At 40.5% G+C, this 20,182-nt stretch overlaps 1 protein-coding gene across 26 annotated transcripts in view; it reads left to right on the forward strand.

Annotated features, from left to right (window-relative positions):
* The window catches only part of CPEB3 (cytoplasmic polyadenylation element binding protein 3), a 183,625-nt gene that overhangs the window by 129,739 nt on the left and 33,704 nt on the right, over positions 1-20,182 (forward strand). The window lies entirely within an intron of this gene.

Raw genomic sequence — 20,182 nt, forward strand, 5'->3', positions numbered from 1 at the left:
GTGTTTGGTCACTGAGCTATCACTCCTACTATACTTTTTAGATGCACTTTTATGTGCAAACCGCTACTCTTACCAGAAGTTTTTTAAACTGCTTGAGGCATGGTAACTTCTTTGTGACAAGTAAGTCTCCTGCAAATACCATTTAGGACATTTCTGTCTCAAAAGAAAACTGCTGTCAGTGGTTATTTTAGAACAGGGGTTCTCAAACTGGGGTTCGGGACCCCTCAGGGGGTCATGAGATTATTACATGGGGGGGTCGTGAGCTGTCAGCTTCCACCCCAAACACCGCTTTGCCTCCAGCATTTATAATGGTGTTAAATATATAAAAACGTGTTTTTAATTTATAAGAGGGGGTCACACTCAGAGACTTGCTATGTGAAATGGGTCACCAGTACAAAAGTTTGGGAACCACTGTTTTAGAACATCTGCTCATGTATAAATAAGATGAAGCAAACATATGCTTTTGAGTGTAGTTCCTAAAAGTTGCAACTAACTAATGTAGTGCCTTACACAGCTTTAGGTTCTTTCTAGTCAGAGAGTTCCTATTCTAGCTTCAGCCAAGAAGTAAAATGAGTTCCTACTTGACCGGATATCTCCTAGACCTCCACAAGTTTGTTTGCTGTGACTTTGTGAATAACTAATTTAATTACAAATTTGTTGCAGATTAACATGAGACTTCATTAGTTAGGATCAGATTTGTTCTGTATTCCGGGAGGCTAAATCAGTCCACTGTCAGACTTGTAAAAATGTTTTTGAGTAAGATCTATTTTAGTGGAAGACAAGGGAATCCAGCCTCTCTTCTATTTCTGTCATGATTCTATTATGGGGAACAACTTTCAAAGCCCCTGCCAGTTGCTCTAGAATGTCTGTCTGAAAGTGCTAAACAGTCAGTCCCAACTGTTCCTGATTATTTATAACTGGCTTCTTAGTTATCAATCAGGGCTTCAGCATCGTCCTTCCAGCATGCCTGTCTTTAGGATTCACTTGTACTTGTACTAAGCCTGTTGATCAAGTATATTTGACTTACAATATACTTGTTGACACCCTCAAAGAATGCTCATAGATTAGTGATGGATGACTTCCCTTTACAAAAGCCATATTGACTCATATTGTGTTTATCTGTGTCTGATAATTGTGTTCTTTACTATAGTTTCAACTAATTTGCCTGGTACTGAAGTTAGCCTTACTGGCCTGTAATTGCCAGGATTGCCTCTGGAGACTTTTTAAAAAAATCTGCATTACATTAATTACCCTCTAGTCATCAAGTACAGAGCTGATTTAAGCGATAGATTACATACCACAGTTGTTAGTTCTGAAATTTCATATCTGAGTGCCTTCAGAGCTCTTGGGTGAATACCATCTGATCCTGCTGACTTATTACTGTTTAATTTATCAATTTGTTTCAAAACCTCCTCTATTGACACCTCAATCTGGGACAATTCCTCAGATTTGTCATCTAAAAAGAATGGCTCGCATGTGAGGATCTCCCCCATATCCTCTGTAGTGGAGACCAATGCAAAGAATTTTCTTAACTTCTCCACAATGTCACATATGATGGCCTGATGTGTGGCACCCTCAATTACTGCAGTATCAGAAAAAGTTCATGAATTTTTCTGGGTGATCCATCTGCTAGTCATGAGGCTATGTAAATACCTGGATAGAACCTGGCCCTAGAGTGTAGAGTACTGTCAACGTAGCCTACTGACACTTATGTGATGGCAGAGTATTTGTAACAAAAAACTGCGGGAAGTTCTGGGCTTGTTCATCAGACATGACACTGAAAGGACTAAACCATGTATTTTGTCTAACACTACAAAATACTGTAATTGTCTGCATATATTTTAAAGGGTTTTCTAAATTGGTTTCACTGCATAAATGAGTAAGTATGCATCTGCCTTCTATTTTTAAAATGGCTTGGCTATCAATCACAAGATCACATTTATGGATGTTTAAAAAAAAAAAAAAACACCTGAGTAAAAAAACAACAATCTATATAGTATGCATTTTGTCCTTGGTAAATGCAGAATCTGGATTGCTGGGAGACGAGGGTAGTGGTGATACACAGCTGTTTGTCACTAAATGTGTAGATTATGCACTTGAACAAGAGAAGCTGTTAGCAGCAGCTGACAATGTGTGTAAGAGGCTATTTCTAGTCCCTTGCACGTTTAAATTACTGCTTTTGCATGGCATTTTTCTGCTTTGTGTTGAAATGCTCAATGCTGTTTCTTTTTATCAGTGCCTCCCATGAGGTGAATCAAATGCTTTGCTTCTCAATAAGGCCAAATTATTACTGCTGCCTGAAGATTCTTTAGGTGACTTGCATACTTCATAACCTATCATAAACAAATGCTTAAAGGGACTGGCAAAATTATAAATGCCATGTGCTAGTCTCGGGGAAGCAGATGCTCAAATTGTACCACGTTTACTTGTATTTTATTGCAGAGTTTTGAGAATTTAAATGCGATTTGTGGTTGAGTTTTCTTTTAAATACTTATGAGATTTCAAGAAATAATGAGAAGTTCTAAAGAAAAATACTGGAAGCAGCAATACATAACTATGACTCAGCCACTTTAGACCTGGTAATCTATTTTATTCAGGCAAAAGCTGGACATTTAATTTAAATATGATTTTTTTTGAATACTGGCCAGTAAATCTAGAGTCTAACATTTTTAACTTGAGCAATACACCAAATGCAGTAATTAACTTGTTTCTTATACATTATTTTGTGTTAAGCAGATAGTACACTACTGTTTTTAAAATAGTTTTACTTTTCCTTGTATGTAGTACTGGCTTGCAAACTTGAAAAGAATATCTCCCCTCTTACTTGTTTCTCTGTGATAAGTATTTATTTTTCCGAAGACTAAAGTGAGGGTGAAATTCACATGGTTAGTGGGAGCTGCTATGACACCTTTGAAAAAGGTGCCTGAGTGCTGCTCCCTTCACTGGATTATGGCTAGCAAGAATAGGGGAGGGAGGGAAGGCAGCCTCTGGTTTCATCCATTCCCCACTTTGAAAGGGAGGAGATGGGGAAAGAACAAATGGGTTCCAGGGACTGAAAAAGATGTAGGATGTGGGGTGGGTGGAGCTAATGTGATAATTGGGAGGCTTTTGAGGTCAGAGTGGAATTAAACACACAGGCAAAAATGAGATTAAGTGTATCGGGGGGGGGGGGGAGGGAAGAATGAGTGAGGTTGCCCCAAATTCCTCCCCTCCCTGGCTCCCTTCCAATACTTTTGTCCTGGTCTCCTCTCCCACCAGTCACCTTCCAGTGCTTCTGAGGGATTTGGGTGAAATATACCATCTGCATTTCTCCATTCCATTCACGCTACTTAATGGGGGACACTGAGGGGAAAACAGTAACCTCTTTTCACCAGCAAGAAAATACCACACAGGGAACTGCCTGCACCAAGCACTATTGTGAAGTCATTATCTTACTTTACTAGGAGTGAATGGACCAAGTTTAAGATTGGAGTAATATAAGCATAAACCCATTTGTTAAAATCCAAGAGGAGCCACTGGACTATATTTTCTGAATATTTAGTACACTGTATTCTGTTTAACAGGAGTCCACTCAGCAATGCACTTTAGTATGCAGAAACACTAAAGAATTCCAAACTGAGATTCTAAGATGAATTAATGTCTTGTAATTAACCTTAAAAGAATGCTGCCATCACTTTAAATTTATGCTTTTCCATTTTTATTTAAACTGTTTATAAAACATTTGAAGATCAAAACCTCTTTTTGGACATTTTGGCCAGTTTCCTTTGGGGAACACCGTATTTTGCGGTGGTTCTTCTGGTGCACAGGCAAAATGAGTCTGTGTGCACAACTTGGATGACCGCATCCAAGCGTAGCTTACAGAGCATTAGGCAGAAATTTTGTGATATAGAGTTAATCTTCCTATAAATTTTTTTTCTGGATTTTGTGGACATGAGATGGCCTCCTACCTAATATAACAATCTCTTGTACTAGAACTACATTTTTTGGCTTAAATAGTCTATTTAATACTAATTAATATTATTTAATACTAATACCATTAAGTCCTTGAGCAGCACAAATATCTTTATTTAAAAAATAAGCTTAGTGATCATAATGCCATATTGACTTGAGTGAAAATTGAAGTTATCCATCCACAGATGCAATACAGATATCAACAATGCAAGTTCTTTGAGTATTTTTCCATGTGGTCCCATTGTAGAAACATTTATCTTTTGCACATAAGCCTAGAATCTTTTAGCCAGCAGTGTCCACTGGGGCTGTGCAGTACACCCTGTATACTCTTTCAACCCCTACAGCAAGATTATAAAAGATGGATCAGCCCCAACTGGCACTCAGTTCATTCACACTGCCTGTTGGTAGCAAGTTGGAACATCAGGGGTCTTTCTGCTTCATTGTAGCTTTGACAGTTTAGGATTGTTATTAGTGCAATTTTGAATAGGTTTTTTTTATTGTTTTTAGGCAACCGGTTTAAATAAAACCTAACATTTCTGTCTTTAGTCTTGCCTCTGTACTGAGAGTAAATCTGGTGGTGGAAAACAGGTCTTTGGACTTTAAAATCTACCTTACCTGAGATAGCTTTGCTGCTAATGATGCACATTCAAAATGTTTCCTTTGTTTAGAGGAGTCTCACATCTTTATCAAATATGTAATGCTTTTTTGAAGCATACACAGAGGTCTCATTGATGCTCATTTTTTAATGGAAAAATGTATGCGAAGTACAGCTGATTCTGAGGGGTCCCCTCAAGAGTAGTCTCTTCTCGTTTTGAACCCAGTTTCAACAAGTGCCCAAACTACTAGAGAGACAACTCTGGGAGAAGAGATCTGCTGGCTCTGAGAGCTCATGCTGCTAGCATGCTTCAGAGAGGTCTTAAATCCCCTGGTTCTCATCTTTGTGGCATGATATGCCTTCCTCTTATACAGTGCAGACCTAGCCCTCTTAGCTTCCATGGAACCCTCAGCCTCTTCTATCGACTCCTTATTTGGCTGCATTGAGGTCCAGAGTAAAATTGCTGCCACCTCCTACAGATCCTGCTGGAGAATCCTAATCATTTCATCAAGAGCTTCTGCAAACTGCTGAGTTAGAACCTCATATTGATGGGAAAGATCTAATAGAGCAGTGGTTCTCAACCTATTTACCATTGTGGGCCGTATATGCAGCTCTCTGTTATGTGGGTCACATCCACACAATACATATACAACTTGTATGGCCCTGAGGATGTGACATGGGCTGCAGTTTTGTGCTGACTGAGCTGCAGGTAGAGAACCACTGTAATGTAGGAATACAAGGATTAGCCTATTCTCTAGCCCAGGGGTAGGCAACCTTTCAGAAGTGGTGTGCCGAGTCTTCATTTATTCACTTTAATTTAAGGTTTCGTGTGCCGGTAATACATTTTAACGTTTTTTTAGAAGGTGTCTCTCTCTAAGTCTATATTATATAACTAAACTATTGTTGTATGTAAAGTAAACAAGGTTTTCAAAAAGTTTAAGAAGCTTTATTTAAAATTAAATTAAAATGCTGATCTTATGCTGCCAGCCTGCTCAGCCCGCTGGGTGTGGGGGGCGTTCAGGGCAGAGGGCTGGGTGTTGGGGGGACTCGAGGTCAGGGCAGAAGACTGGGTGTGGGGGGGTTCAGGGCAGAAGGCTGGGTGTGGGGGGGACTCGAGGTCAGGGCAGAGGGCTGGGGGGGGGTGGAGGTGCAGGGCACAAGGCTGGGTGTGTGTGGGGGGGTTCAGGGCAGAGGGCTGGGTGTTGGAAGCGACTCGAGGTCAGCGCAGAGGGCTGGGGTGTGTGTGGAGGTGCAGGGCACAAGGCTGGGTGTGGGGGGGGTTCAGGGCAGAGGGCTGGGTGTTGGGGGTGACTCGAGGTCAGGGCAGAGGGCTGGGGTGTGTGTGGAGGTGCAGGGCACAAGCCTGGGTGTTGGGGGCGACTCGAGGTCAGGGCAGAGGGCTGGGGTGTGTGGGGGGTGCAGGGCAGAAGGCTGGGGTGCTCGGCTCGTGGGGGTGCTCCCAGCCCCCTGCCCTGAGCGGCTCATGGCAGGGGGCTGGGAGGGATATGCCTTGTTCCATCCCCTTCCCCAAGGCCCATCCCTACCTCTCTCTGCCTGCTCTATGGAGCAGGGAGCATGCTGCACTTGGCTCAGCTCCCCCTCCCCCTCCAAGGGCCGTCGCCGGCAGGGAGAGGGATGGTGAGGAGGAGGTGCCGGAATGCACCATGCTTTGGGAAGAAGCGGGGGAGGGGGGAAGCTTGGCTGCCGCAGGACCAAGCTTCTGCCTCCTGCTCCCGCAGGGGAGAGCGGTGGGAGGGGGGGCTGAGTAGGGCTGGGGGCCAGGACCCCCCCCCCCCACTGCTCTCCCCTGTGGGGGCAGGAGGCAGGGCCGGCTCCAGGCACCCAAGCACATGCTTGGGGCAGCACCTGGTAAGGGGCGGCGGGGGAGCGCGGCATGGCATTCTGCAGGGTGGGGGGCGCTCCGGCAGCACGGGCGCGGCGCTGGGGCTCCGGCGGCGTGGGGGGCGGCGCGGGGCTCGACGCTTGGGGGGTTCCGGTGGCGCGGGGCGCGGCGCTGGGGGGGGGTCCGCTGGCGCTCCGGGGGGGGCGTCCGGTGGCGCGGAGCTCGGCGGGGAGGCGGCACGGGGTGCGGCGCTCGGCGGGGGTTCGTGGGGCGGCGCTTCTTTTTTGCTGCTTGGGGCAGCAAAAAAGTTAGAGCCGGCCCTGGCAGGAGGCAGAAGCTTGGTCCTGCGGCAGCCAAGCTTCTCCCCACCCCCGCTTCTCCCCACAGCATGGTGCTTTCCTCCCCTCCGCCGCCTCCTCTCACTGGGCAGGCAGCATGCCACTCAAAATCGGCTCGCGTGCCGTGTTTGGCATGCGTGCAGTAGGTTGCCGACCCCTGCTCTAGCCATATCTTTGGGCTTGTCTTCACTACCAGGGTAACTGGACTTAAGTTACACTACTCCAACTACGTGAATAATATAGCTGGAGTCGACGTAGCTTAGGTTGACTTACCCCGGTGTCTTCACTGCACTGCGTCAATCGGAGATGCCTTCCGATCGATTTACCTTAATCTTCTCGGGGAGCTGGAGTACTGGGATTGACCGGAGAGTGCTCTGCCGTCAATTTAGCGGGTCTTCACTAGACCTGCTAAATCGACCCTTACTGCATTGATTGCAGCAGCGTCAATCTCCCCGTAGTGAAGATCAGCCCTTTGTCATCATTTGACAAGGTCATGACTCCATCTAATAAGTTCACTATAGACTATTGTAGAAATCTCAGTTATGAACACCTCGGGAATGGAGGTTGTTCGTAACTCTGAAATGTTCGTAACTCGGAACAAAACATTATGGTTGTTCTTTCAAACGTTTACAACTGAAATTGACTTAATAAAGCTTTGAAACTGTACTATGCAGACGAAAAATACTGCTTTTACCCATCTTAATTTAAATAAAAGAAGCAGAGAAACAGTCTTGTTAAATCTTTTTTAAACTTTCCCTTTATTTTTTTAGTAGTTTAACACAGTACTGTACTATATTTGCTTTTTTTTTCTTCTCTGCTGCTGCTTGATTACATATTTCTGGTTCCAAATGAGGTTTGTGGTTGACCGGTCAGTTCGTAACTCTGGTGTTCCTAACTCTGACATTCTACTGTATTTCAGGTCCTCTCAGAACTTCCTTAAAAGAATGACAGATACCTTAGAGATTTCCTTAGAGGTCCAGGACAAATCTCATAAATTATTTGACATGCACCTGGAGTCCTAGGGTTGTCTGGCCCTGCCTATTAACAAAAGTATTCTTGAGGCTGCTAACATGTGGCAGACCCCAGCTTCTATTTTGGCCACCTCTTAACAGGGCAAATTGCAGATACCAAGTCACCCCTAAGGGATCTGGTACTTTGGGTACACCCAGATACCTGGATCTTTGATTGTAAGGGCAGTTCGTGAAAAACCTAAGTTTCTGGGTTCCCTAGGTCTACACTCAGGGATAAGGAGACCAAAAAGATGGATCTTCGGGAAAGAAAAGCTTACTCATCAGTTAGTTTGCAGATTTGTATAACCAATTATCATGCCTTATTGGCTAAATATAATTTTCTGCAAGGGGACAAAGTTTTACAGCAGTCTGAAAGACCTCCTCAAGAGACCAGAAACTAATTGAATGCAGTGACATCAGAAAGTGAGTTGGTGAAGACAGCTCTACAAGCCTCAGTGGATACTTCTGACACTCCAGCCAGGTCAAACTGTGGTCACTAGGGGAAGAAAATTACAGCTGCAGTCATCAGGTATGCCAAAGAAGTTTCAGGCCATTATTGAAGACCTGCCTTTTGAGGCCATGACATTTTTCGTTCTAGAACTGATGAAGTGTTTCACTGTCTGAAATACTCCAGAGTGACGCTTTGGTCTCTGAGTCTTTACACACTGTGACAGAGAAAGCAAAGTGGCTTCATCATTCTCCAGATAAAAGCCTCTGTCATATCCTTAGCAATGATGGGCTTCTGATTTTTTTTCTAGAAAAAGACCTGTTTCAGAAGAAGGCCTTCTTTCTCCAGGGATAGTGCACTCTTCATCAGGCCAGAGTTTGAATATTTTGGTTAAGAGTCCTTGACCAGTTATAAAGGATCTTTATTCCTTCTCTCTTCCCTTTGACACTTGCCTTTCTTTTTCTGTGGATTCACGGGCTGCAATTACTATCAACCAGAGGTCTCTGAAATTGTCTAGAAAGGATACTGAATTCAATTTCAGCCTCTGACAACTCTGCTCCGCCACCCCATGCCTTTTCAGGGATTCTTCTGATGAAATCCTGCTGTGCTTGGAGATACTCTTCCTTGATTGGGTGCAGTAGGGGAGGTGTTTCCAGAGTTTCAAGGCAAAGGGTTTCGTTCCCACTACTTCCTCATACCAAAGAAGAAAGATTGATGGTGTTCAATTTTAGATCGTAAACATCTCAACAAGTTCATCCATAATCCCTTCTTTGATCCTATGAATTGTTTTGTTACTCTGGACTTGCAGGATGCTTACTTTCATGTGTCGATTCATCCAGCTCACAGGGGTATCTATGTTTTGTGGTCAACAGACTTCACCGTCAATTCAGAGTTCAAGTGTTCAGCCTTTCTACAGCTCCAAGGATGTCTACTAAAAGCCTGCATATGGTAGCAGTTCACCTAAGAAGACAGGGCCTCCCTGTGTATCACTCTCTAGGTGATTGGCTGATTCAAGGTCAGTCAGCTCAACAGGGATGTTTTGCACAGTTCTACAGTTGTTATTCAAGCTTTCAGAATCAATCAAGACAACTACTCTCACCAGCATTTAGCCTACATAATTCATAGGGGTGGTCCTACATTCCAGTTGCAAGGGCATACATTCCTTAGGAGAGATCTTCTATGATGAATCCCTTCATTTCTTGCCATTGGGCTCATCCAAGAACCACATCAAGTCTGCCTGAGCTGGGTCATGTGGCAGCTTGTACTTCTGTAACTCTGTAGGCAAGATTATGAGGCTTCTTCAAGGTTGCCATGGACAGTTTATCAGCTGAACAGATACAAAGTTGGACTTACCTTTAGAAGTTCTTCAGAAGGTACTATAATCTCTCCTTTGATGGACAGATCCTCTAAAATGTCTCCCAGGATATTATCCACCATCTTCAAAGACCCTAGTGATGGACATGCCCAAAATACACTAGAGTGCACATTCAGACTCTTTCCAAATTCAGAGTATATGATCCCAAGCAGAGTCTTGATTGCAGATAAATATACTAAAGTTCAGAGCATTTTGACTAGCCTACCAAGGCATTTCTGCCCCCCTTCAGAGCACCTCTACTCAAATCTAGATGGAGAATACAACAGCTATGCACTATATAAACAGGCAAGGGGATGGGTGGGTCAAGGTTATCCCTTTTTAAGTCAGGAAGTGAATCCCTGGATCTCTTAGGGGAGAGAGAACAGTAAACTGGAAACAATTGGCTTATTGTTATAAGTTATTCTTCCATTCAGTTGAATTGTGGGGCTTGATCTACCCAAAAGCACATATTTCCGTTTTCCATTGGCCCTTTTAAATTTTGGGGAGGTATTTCCTTTTACTGCAGGTGCTTATTCAGTAACTATACAACTTAAGTATCATGGCAAGTTTTGTATCCATCCAAAAGGTGGCTTCGATCTTCAGAAAAGCCCATCTTTCCAAAGCCTTTTCTTGGAATTCCTTAATTTCTTCTTTAGCACTCTTAATTAAAATATACACTAAAAGAATTGTTTAAGAAGTCTCTTGGATCAACTTTTTGTTAATGCTTAAACTACTTAACAGGATAAAGTTTTCTCATATTTGTTGTAACTTGGTGATTATCTTCTGGAAGCTTTAGTCTTCTTTCTTCTTAAACTCTCCTCAAATTAAAAGTAATTTGACCGATAGGTTAGGGGGAAGTTTTGCTTAAGACTGCTAGCTGCTGCTTTAGACAGACTGGAAAATATATGTTCCTCCCTGCCTGTGGTCACTTCTATAACATAGATGAATAAATATTTTGCTGCCCCTAATATTTAAAACTGCGTATTTTGTAGAGCTGTCTGTAGTCTTTATTCTTCCTGCGGTCTTTTGTTGTTGGTCAGTATGCAACTGAAGTAGTCAAATTTTGTTCACTAGCTGTATACTATATGCCGTGGAGTGGATATATATACAAAAAATCCTGGCATAGAAACAGATTGCAGTTTGGAAAGCAGAATAGAAAGCAAAATTAGATGGGTATGTGACTGTAATGATACTGTACATATTACACAATGCTCTATAAGTGAACAAAAATCATAGATGTCTGAGACTAAGTGACTTTTTTCTTTAAAACAAACACCATGCATATACTTTAATTCTTAATATTTGTTCACCTTATTACATAAGTAGAAATAAAAGAACATTGTTTAAATTATGTAAACAAGATGTTCAGTGATGCAGTATACATTGTCATGTCACTGTATTTTTCCCTTCAAACCCTTAAAAGGAAACACTTAATACTTAAAACCACTGACTCAAATCTGTTGTATAACCACTCTAGATACTTACTATTTTCAAAGCAGCATGGCAATGCTGAGGTATTTATGGTATGATATTTGAGGTAGTAGGAAACTGGAAAAGGAATTACTGCTCTTCAGGATAATAAATCCTGAAGATAAAATAGTGTCTCTTCACCTCCATGTTGTCTGCAAATTAAAGTGTCTCAAAGATAAATTCAGGACTGGCTTGATCCTTTTTTATCTATTTTAAATTAAAGCAGAGCATGAACAGTATGTGATGATGCTAGACATGAAACTGTATGCTTGAACTAAATAGTCTCAACTACCACTGATTTAAAATCTGTAGAAGATTTTCATTAATTGTGTCTTTGGAAAAATAATTTAAGTGAATTTCAGAACAAATTTGTATTTAGCAGTACACCCCTTCTTTTCCCCAAGCAAACAAAAAAGCTCATTTCACAATCCATCTGTTGCTTTTCTTTGATTATTACTTCTGATACTGTTTTCTGATAACCAGTAAACATGTTTGGTTTTTAATATGCTTTTGTAATGTAGGAAAATATTTTTCAGATATTTACTACTTAGTGTGTTGGCACATGCTCAGAGTCCCCGCTCTCTACTACCTTTATCATATTAATGATATAGCAGGGGATGCAGAAAGCCTAGGATTTCACAGGAGGGGGAAACAGCTGACATTAAGGTACACTACTGTTTATTTTTATCTTCAATAAAGGTCAGTCAAGCCTTTCTTAATAGAGGTATCCCAAAAGCAAACTTTGGCATTCCTCTAGTACATGGGTATATGTTGCAAGGATAGAATTGTATAACTCCATTTAAATTAATGGGACTTTAGCATGTTGAAAGATGAATAGATCACAATTTTTGGCGGATTGGAACTTCCAACCACTACTGAAGAGCAGCAATGACCAACAGACTACAAAAAGTTTGTAATGTAGTTGAGGTCCACAATTATATAAGAGTGGAGAAGTAGGGTATTAGGAAGTGTTTGGGCATTGCTAGGGACTGCAGTGGACAAGTTAGAGATATTTATTGCTAGGAAATAACCAGTCCATGGATCTTTTCTCAACACGCCTTCCTGACCAATAAAAGCAGTTAGTGCTCTAGACAGCTGATTGTCATAATTTATCTTTGGATTATGCCCTACAGCTTATTTTAAGACTGAACAGACTGCTGAAATCAGATCAGCTTGACTGGTCATCCAGTCTTCCTTCAGAAACCTGTGCCCCTTTTCCATAACAGCTGCAAACGCCATTCTCCTGAAATGCTTCTTTCTACCTTTTTAAATACGAGCCTACATGTCAATCTGTGAATTTGCTAGCCCTGGAGTAAAACTGGTTCTCTCAATCATGGTATTGTGTGGTCCAAGATACAAAGAGCCACCAGTTGTAACTGGTGCATAACCATGCAACATTTCTTATGAAGCACCAAACTTCACTTTTAAGTTGACAGAGGGACATTGCAGAGGAAGGATATTACAATGGGGTGATGGTCCACAGACTCCAGACCCACAGCATATTAAACTTTCCTGTGTGCCACTTAGAGTACATGCCATGCTAGTTGTCACTGCTTGTCACATAAGCAAAGTTTCAGTCCAAAGTCTATTATAAACTCTTATAACCAGGGTATTGTAAAGGAATTGCTGACAAAACATCTATTGCAATAACTCAAATAGTGCTATTCTTACAGTAACATAGTATCAGCATAATGTTTAACAGCACAAAAATGTTGCATTAATGCATCAGTATACATTATTTATACAATGATGGTTGCAAGGTAGTTAATTTCCTTCCCTTAATGAAGTGGAAATTTTGGTGTATTAGAGAATTTGATAAAAGCTTTTAAAAGTTAAACCTGTGAATTATAAACTCCTAAAAAGTGCTCAGCACTCCCGAAATGCCACTTGTTCTGTTCTTTTAAAGAAAGTATATAACGGAGTTACAAAGAGTGATTTAGAGATTTGGAGAAATCTTCTGCCACTGAAGAAAAAGGTGCAGCTTGAGAATCCCAGTCGACTTTACAGACAAAGAAACACGCTTGAGCAGCTAGAATGGGAAAGCAATACACACGTGGCTGAAAATCCAAAACAGTTATTTGTTTTTCTACTGCAGTGAAGTTCTGGTTAAAGTGACCATGGTTTGATAAGAAACTAGTGCTGAAGCTGTCAGCAATAGAACACGTTTTTGATGACTGAGAGTGCTGACAGCATAATAGGCTTCTATGGAGATGATTATAATACAGAGTGACTATGACTTTGGGACATGTTATTTTTCAACATGGGTAAACTGCAGAATGCTAAAATCTCCATTGATCCCGAAGCTACAAAAAAGATTAGATTAGTGGAAAATGCTGACATGCAAAATCTGTACTGTGAATGTTTCAAATGAAGTTTTCAAATAACTCTTGCTAATCATATGTCTTCTTGCTCTTTCTACTGCTCAGTGCTTTTTCTCAAGCCAGGAACTAAATAATTACTCCTCTTTTGTCATCAGTGGAAAAGATTAAATGAAAGCATAAATTCTTGTTCTGTATTTTTTTCAAGACCTAACTGATTTAGTCTGCATAGTGCTGCTGATATGGGATTATGCTAACTATAGTGAATAAAAGGGATGCCATCAAATTGAAAATCACATTTCTATCCAAAAATGCTGTACCTACTATTGTAACAAATAACCCTCAAAACTAATCTCTTCCAATGTTAGTAAATAAGAAAATATTAACACTATGGTGCTATCAGATTGCATGCTGCTACTCTTTGTGTGCATAGAGAAAGAAGAAGGAAGCAGTAGGGATATCTGGTGTTGCTCTTGGGTGCATATAAAAGACCTTTCAGGTTAATAGAAAAACTCTTCACATTTAAAAAAAGGGTTTTACTGTATTGTAGTGCATTTGGCTGAGCAATGGCTGAAAATCAGGGTTTTGTGAGGTGGTTTTTGCTTGGATTAGAAATCAGTAACAGTGTCAGGATATTGTCATAGGCCTTGTCTTTACTGGGATCTTAACTCAAGCTGGCTAACTTGAGTTAAGAGCACAACTTTTTCTTTTTGTAGTGAAGACATGGCCTTAGTTTTAAGCTGTTAATTTAGAGAACTTATACAAATCCTTTTCTCAGCAGTAGGAATAAAATTCACACAGGCAGCACTCTTTTTGCAGAAGCCTGAGATCAGGTATCTGTGCCCTATTCTAAAACAATTCCCTACCTTTGTTTCTCTCCAAGGACTCTCACGGACTCATAGCAAAATGCACAAAATATGTCCCAGTCCCAGAATCTGAAACATCGAAAACACCATTTGAGCTGAAAATACCCCTCTGGACTGTGTGATCTTGCCAGGCAGTTCTAAACATCAGCCTCCTCCTTTGTCTAAAGCTGTTTTTATTATACAAAGGAGCTTCACTTGAGTGCTTAATGTACCCATTGATTTTAATGAGAGCTGTGATTTTCTTTGCCCTAAAAAGGGCATACTATTTAAATGGTGATCAGAAAATAATTACAAACTTTCTTGTTAATTAAAAAAATTGAAGTGCCTTTTAGTAAAAAGAGAAACTGAGATAACTTTTGCTCTCGACTTGCTCCCAGATTTTCTTCCTCCAAAACATGTATTGGATGTTGATTAAATTTTTAAGATTGTGCTTGCAGCATGTTTGAAATGGCAGCTGAAACCAAGTAGAGGCTATCAGTTTATATTTATCTAGAGGCTTTCCACATTAGCATTACTTGGAGCAGGAGTAGAAATTCACTTTTCAAGCAAAGAATGAAAAAATAAATCTGTTTAATCTGAAAGCTGATCTATTTTCAGCAGCCTGTTCAGAGTTAAAAATGCCTGATGCATACACAAACAGGAATAGATTATCTGTTTCTGCCTGGAGCAGTTTTTACATGTATTGCCTCTTAATCCTGAAACTGACAAATTCAACTCTGTGTACCTTGAAAGCTTGTCTTTCACCAACAGAAGTTGGTCCAATAAAAGATATTGCATCATCCCCTTTGTTTCTCTCAAATTCAGTGTACTGCTTATTACTTATTTGATACTTATTTCAGTTTTAATTTTATGTACTGTAGGTGTCATGAAACAATATATACTGCCACAGAAAATTTTACAAATACAACTCTTACTTCCATTGTCAAAAGCTCATCTATGTAAATCATATCATTACTGGTTCATGTGATTAGTATTATAATTATGTTAAATTAAAGCCTTGTCTATACTATGAATGCTTTGCTGGTATAGCTGTACTGGCAGAGCCCCAGTGTAGAGGCAGCTTTTGCTGACACAGGGTGTTTTTCTATTGGTATAATAAATACCACGTTACCAAACAAGAGTAGGTACATCATGTGCAGTGTTGTTATAACCTTGTTGGTCTTATGATACTAGAGAGACAAAATGGGTGAGGTAATATCTTCTGTTGGACCAACTTCTGTTGGTGACAGAGACAAAGGCTATGTCTACACTGCGCACCTAACAATGGCGCAGCTGTGCCGCTGCAGCCGCACCATTGTAAGGTGCACTGTGTAGCTGCTCTTTATTACCAGGAGAGAGCTCTCCAGGTGACCAAATAAAACCACCTCCAAAGAGGGGTGGTAGCTTCATCACCAGGAGCATGGCTCCCGCCGACGAAGCATTGTCCACACCAATGCTTTTTGTCATTAAAACTTTTGTTATTCGGGGTGTGTTTTTTCACACTCCCGAGTGACAAAAGTTTTAACAACGAAAGTGGCGCTGTAGACAAAGCCAAAGTTCTAAGCTACACAGACCCCTTCAGGTCTGGGAAAGGTACTTCAGGCATCACAGTTAAATACAAGGTGGGACAGATTGTTTAGCCTAGGTATTTAGCACATATTCTAAGAGATTATTCAAGGTAGAATGGCCTGTTAACATGTTTGCAATCATAGGACAAAAAAGTCCATGATTTTTAGTGTCTAGCAGAATAATGAAATTAAGGCCTTGTCTACTCTACACAGTTTAGTCAGCAAAAGGCAGCTTGTGCTGACAATACAGTGGAGGTGTACACACTAGAATGCTACTTTTGTCGCCAAAACAGGAGAGTTTTGCCGACAAAATAAAACCACCTCAACAAGCATAGAGCTTTTTGTAGCAAAGTTAAAGCAACAAAACATCTGTGTAGACACTGCCGTTCATTATATCGTCATAACTGGCCTCCTCCAGTATCCCACAATGCCCACCACGACTTCTCTGCTCACTGTTTTGAACTCCACTGGCCTGCATTCCAGCTACAGAGGCATGCTCCCCTTCCATTTTAAATCTCCAGGAAGTTCTGACAGCTGAGCATGCCACTCCGGCAGCTAACAGCAAATCATTACTGTGAAATCTTGCTCTCCCCGGCATTAGGAACACAGTGGTCGACAGGCAGGCAGGGGCGGGTGGGTGTGAGGGTGTATGTGTGTCTAGATCCGGGGAGAACGTGGAAATGCATACATAGGAGAGATTTCCCTTGCATCACAGTTATAGAGCAGTGGTTCCCAAACTTTAACAACTTGTGAATCCCTTTCACTAAAATGTCAAGTCTCACGTACCCCCTCCTAAAAATGAATATTTCCTGGGATTTTCTCCTTTACCTGAGTATACATTATAAAAAGCAGTGATCTTGGAAATATAAAATATGTTTTTATGACATGCTTATTACACACTATTTATTATCAGTTATTATTTATTATTACAGTATTTTTATTACATTATGAAAATGGCAACACTCTTCCAAGATCTCACTTTAGTAGTTTGTATCACTTTGAATAAGCCTGTTATAAGACAAGGCTCCTATGTTTCATCAAGGAGTATCAGATGTGAAACAGCATAAAGGTATTTAAGAAGCCAACTCAGAGTTCCTGCTACACAAGCATTCAGGTCTTGAGCAGTCCAGGTTAACAACGCACTTTACAGACGAACAACAAAGCTTACACTTGTTCTTCATAATAATTTTAAAAACAATACTAGCTGCCTATTTATTTTAAAAACAGCAAAAAATATCAACCTCCTTTTCCATTTCTTATACGGAGTTTTGAAGTTTAAATCTTCTCAGTGTGATAGATGCGCTTGCTTTGATCTGCTTAGCTCTTAGAAGTCCAGAGGCTCCGGGCTGCTGGCCCCATGCTGCCTGGGGTTCCTCTGGACACTCTGTCCGCCGTTAGGGAATTTTTTCCCAAGAACCCCCTGTAACACTTCGTGAACCCCAGTTTGAGAACCACTGTTAGAGTCAACCTGTGTGTGGTTTTTTTTTTTTTTTTTTTTTTAAGCTTTGAACAAATTACTCAGTATACTTAGCTCTGTGTAAAATAACAATGGTGCTCCTGGGGCCAATGAATGATTATTGTATTTATTTCTTTTGTAGTAAAATAAGAACTAAATGTCTATACAGGAAGCTAAATAGCAAGCATATTTCCTGCAGGAAGTAGAATGAAAATACTGGACCTTTACAAACTGAAATCCTTGCTCAATGGCCTATGTGAAATCAGTTTGGTAGTTTAACTTCCATTCTTACTGGACAGTGAACCACATCATTGAGACCATGACCAGAACTGATACCCTTATTGGCCATAACAGTAGAGAAGCCACAGAAAACAAATATGGACAATGAACTAACTTCTAACCCCTAGCAATCATTCCTCCATATCAGAGTTGGCAAACAGCACAAGGATATTAGCAATTTGCTGCTTGTGTTTTCTTATTCTATGGATAAAATGAGAATTTTGGTCTTCTGTGCTATCAATATGACACAAGTCATTGCATTACATTTGCACTAAAATAATATGGAGGGCCTGACTGTTCCATGTTGACAGTAAACATCCCTAACATTTTTCCTGAGAGTTTGCCCATGTGTCTATGGCCAACATTTCCTCTCCCCTTCAGTTTTGTGCAGAATGCTGTCGCTGTCCTCCATTTCAGAAGGGGGGGTACATTTCAGTTGTGTCATAGGCATCCTCTGGAATTAACATTTCCACATAAAATTTAGGAAGGATGCACCAGGGTCTCCTCTGTTGCTGAGCTGCCATGGTGCAGCATGGGAGACCCTGGCTGCAGTGCATCATGGAAGATTTAGTCTGTCTGGGAAGAGAATGGGACATGAGACAACAAAGTAGCATTTCTGAAATGAAATTTTTTGGGTTTTGGCTAAATTTCTTCCATTTTCAACTGAAAACCAACAACTTTTTGGTTTTTATGAAAAGCCAAAATTTTCCAAGGAAAGGAGACTTTGCAAAAAACTTTTTGTCAAAAACACAATTTTCCATCAAACAGTTGATGGAAACTTTTTGGCCAGCTCAGCTGATAACCAGTTATAGCTGTGACATTTCAGTGATTGCATGTTGGGGGAAAATGTATATCAGTAATATAAATGTGGATTTGTATATTTTGATATGTGAGCACTTCAGGAAATACAAGTATTATATATTCTGGAGCTCCACACATCTGAATTTCACATTGCATATTTTAATCAAAAACAAATCAGTTTAAAATAAATAAATAAATAAAACAAAAGATCCATTTTAAGCAGAGATGGCTCAGAACTCAATTTCCAGGCAGAGGAAGGAATTCGTATTCAGTTTCTCAAATATGAACCACCTCCTATGGTTTTAGTTGTGGAAAGAAGAAACCTTTATTGAGACTCAGGTGGAGCTAAAATATTATGAGAATGACTGCCGTGATTCTGGGAAGCTTGAAAAGTTCATCTTATGATGAGATTATCTATTTTTGGTCAGAAGAATGTGAAAATAGCTCATGAGATTTTGGCACCATTAAACCTGAACACTCCCTGTGTTTCTAGTTCAGACACTAGCGTAAATCTTATTTGGACATGCATCTGAACACCACCTAATGTTTTCTTGGCTATATCTGAAAATCAGAGAAAGGCAGAGGATAAGTTTAAACCCCAACCATCCTTGAGGATATTTAAAAATCCTTCAAGACGGTCTGTGAAATGCACTGAATAATTGCATACAACTACATAGGGCATGGCTGAGAGCTCTGTTGCCTAGCAGCCAAAGCTATACCTTCCAAACCACAAGTGGTGGTGTCATAGCCTAGAGGGAATAATATGGTCTGTCCCAGAGACTTGCCAATTATAGCCATTTAAGCACAGGTTGATATAATTATGAAAAGATGTTGGTGCATGATGGTTGTCAAAGTACATATTAGCTTTTCATTAAAAGGCTTGGTTGGCGTTATAATTCAAAATGGTCTTCTGTTTTTCCTGATAGAAAATACATATTTGATATTTAATTTAAATTGCATCTTGTGTGATCTAAAACTTCCTTGTGCAATGTTAACTTAAGCATGGAGCAAGTGGTCTTCATGGATATTTTCTAGTTAACTTTTGTATAGTTAGAGTTCAGGGAACACCTTCTGCCACAGGGTTCTATTCAATCAATGCAAATAAAAGTTCGTGCTTGGGAGTCCATGTGAGCAAGGAGTATCTCAGAGATCTTAATTTACAGATTAGTAATTCTAACAAACACGAACAACCTTAAATACTGAAAAGAGGATAGATTTTATGCAATGGATTTTAGTAGTAACAATACTTCACACATTCAGAACACTTTAAACATTAATTCTAAAATCAATAGTGTAGGTTTCCTATCTCAATGTGGTTCTCTCTTGACTCTTTGCTTCCCTAAATATTTTGATGAATGTGATTTTTTTTATTAATTTAACTTTGGCAGATATAGATGTTTTATTCAATTCTATCTAAGTTCTTATGTGCTTTTCAGTGTAGTATTTGAATTTAACTTCAGTTATTGAATCACAACTTTTTAATTATAGTGGAAACCTGATTTCTGGAGGTCTTGGATGTCCAAAACCTTTCAATAATTGGGGGAGGCATCAAATCAGCAGGTTTGAAGTCCTATGTTAGCCAGGTTTTTTTTGAGAAGCTGATTGGGTGGCCCAGCAGAGCCAATGGGGGAGGGCTGTCATGATCCCAAAGCAAAGTGCGTAGAATCTCATTTTCAGAGACTCCATGTAGTCTCCGTATTTGGCAGAGGTAATATGGTCTAGAAGAGTGAGGCAGCACAGGTTTTGCGTTTGTGGCGAATTTTTCTGACTGCAGTATATAGGGCACAGAAGTCAGGAGAGGTCCTGACTAACCAGGACTGCATTTGTAGTCTAGCAGCTGAACAGAACAAGCCAAGGGTTTTGTGTTTAGGGTAATTTTTAATTGGATCATAACTACAAATACAAT

The sequence above is a fragment of the Chrysemys picta genome, chromosome 7 (assembly GCF_011386835.1).
Source record: "Chrysemys picta bellii isolate R12L10 chromosome 7, ASM1138683v2, whole genome shotgun sequence".
Classification (NCBI taxonomy): domain Eukaryota; kingdom Metazoa; phylum Chordata; order Testudines; family Emydidae; genus Chrysemys; species Chrysemys picta.